The sequence below is a fragment of the Musca autumnalis genome, unplaced genomic scaffold (assembly GCF_047663935.1).
Source record: "Musca autumnalis isolate F117 unplaced genomic scaffold, ASM4766393v1 scaffold_4, whole genome shotgun sequence".
NCBI classification, from domain to species: domain Eukaryota; kingdom Metazoa; phylum Arthropoda; class Insecta; order Diptera; family Muscidae; genus Musca; species Musca autumnalis.
In genome coordinates this window covers 119,560,986-119,563,106 of record NW_027411977.1, presented here as the reverse complement: position 1 = coordinate 119,563,106, position 2,121 = coordinate 119,560,986, and the positions used below count along the sequence as shown (strand labels likewise).

Genomic DNA, 2,121 nt, shown 5'->3' with positions numbered 1-2,121 from the left:
TAATTGTATTTTGGGTAAAATTGGACGCTATGGAAAAAATAAGTACCTTCAATGGATGCTTAATATGTCTAGGAATTTTCCTATTTCTTCTTCGACTTTGGGAAGACAAAACAAAAAAGCTGATCATATACCGATACTTGTTCCTCAAAATCTCTACAGGTACAAAATATCAGTCGGGTTTGCCGAGCAGGGTAAGGTTGTATCGCCCTAAACGGGGAGTACCTTCTGTAAAAAATTCTAAAGGATCCTCGGACAGACTGCACTTAAAAAATATGTTGAACTTTAGTGGGGCAGGTACCCTAAGGAGCGCCCCGATATGGCGAGCTTGAAACGATATTACTAAATCCAAAGCTTGGACCAAATCTGTTGCTCCGTTCAAGAAATATCGTGCCTACCATTTTAGCGAAAAAGTTTGAACTTTTATGGTGAAGGTGCCGAATGTAGTGGACCATCTTCGAACTTTATCTAAGACTCGCTGAAACCTTACAAAGTTGGACCAACGCAGAACCCTTCTCGAAAGTTATAGTGCACAATAACCATTCCACATTGTGGCAGGAGCGGATTTTTATAGCTTCTACGCAGTTTTCTCAAGAAGTATAAACTTGCCCCTGAGTAAAATATAATGTCGTAACAGGGGCCGCGAACACCACCTGTTTTAAAAAAAATTAAAATGTTTTTAGAGCACGCCCCTTTGTATAAAATATTATGACGGCCAAATTTTGGAACCAATCGGTTGATCCGATCCGGACTCGAAATTGTCTGAATCTGATTAAAAACACACTTGGGGACAAATTTATTTGGATGAGACACATTTTGTCGTATGAAAGTGTGCCTAGAGGCTGAGGGTATATAAATGTAGATTGGGAAAATTGTGTTAATTGATTTTTTGTGAAAAGAATAATTTTTTACACGGCTTAAGAGTTTTTGTATGTGTACATTAAGCCGGGGCGATTTGAAAACGTTAATGGGCCCTTCGCGTTTCTTATTCCTGGGATTGAACTGAGCAAAAAAATCTACTATACCATAGGTCTATCGTGAAAATCGAGCCTCCCGATTTTGACTTTAAGTTTTTTATCCACGTTTTTTTGGACATTCTGGCATATAGCAGACCATTGAGACTTTCGATCGAACACAAGGACAACAATTGTAGCCAAGACAGTGGTTAAGAACTCTCTAATACATCGCAAAAGTATTGGAACGCTCCTTCTGGCAGTTTTAACCGTGAGAAGGTGAAAACTTTTCGAAAAATGTCGATAAATGGCTCTGTGCTACAAAAGTTGACCAGAAAAATATTCAAGCGTTCTGACGCACAATTCTATCGTTTTGGGATCCATGGACAACGAAAATGCCTTTAGTTCGTTTGTATCACTTCGTTTTATTTTTTTATAACGGTAAAAGTAGTGAACATTTGGGTTTCTTACATATTCAAATTTAAACGAACGAAAGCTTACTCCGTGAAGTCTTCCATATTGTTTTCGTCCTGCGAAAAGTGCTGGCCAATCATTCTGGAAACACGTCGTTAATATTTATCTAAACACAATACATATACTGCATACTTACTCCGGAATGTTTTTTGCAGCAACAATTGGAACAGCCTTCGGCATCAACGAGCATCTTTTGTTCCGAAGAATTATATCCCCTGGAAGAAAATGGTCTTCACAAACGCGATCTTTCAACCCAAATGAAACACCACTAGCTGCAGACCACCGTAACCTTTTTTTCTTTGTCCGCTGGAACTCTGAAGAAACGTTTTTGAATACCAACAGTTCTTTTACATAAAACACAATACCTCATTTTTATTTTGCAATAAACACTTTTCCAATTAAGACGTTATCAAACAAATTAGTTTTTCTAATGAAATAACCATGGTACAATAATTCATAGGTAGGCCAGGTATGAGAATCGCCAAAAAAATACAACCCTGTCGCTATGGCTTAAAACGTCAAAATTGTTTTGATCAATGATAACGGATGAGTATACAAAGAAGAAGAAGAACGAAATGTTGAAATGAAAACAAAACAGAGTTGAATTTTTTGATCAATAATAAATATCAACTCTGCATGTCAACACGGTTTTGACAGATTAAGCCATAACAAAAAAAAAAAATTGTAATCAGCTGTT

The 2,121-nt window shown here is 37.2% G+C and overlaps 1 long non-coding RNA gene across 1 annotated transcript; it reads right to left on the bottom strand.

The window, feature by feature from the left end:
• Positions 1-1,358: 1,358 nt before the first annotated feature.
• LOC141400607 (uncharacterized) lies at positions 1,359-1,873 on the bottom strand. Its single transcript, XR_012412157.1, has 2 exons — positions 1,561-1,873; positions 1,359-1,505 (listed from the first exon to the last, which is right to left on the bottom strand). It is a non-coding gene; the product is annotated as an uncharacterized lncRNA (long non-coding RNA).
• Between the last annotated feature and the right edge of the window lie 248 nt (positions 1,874-2,121).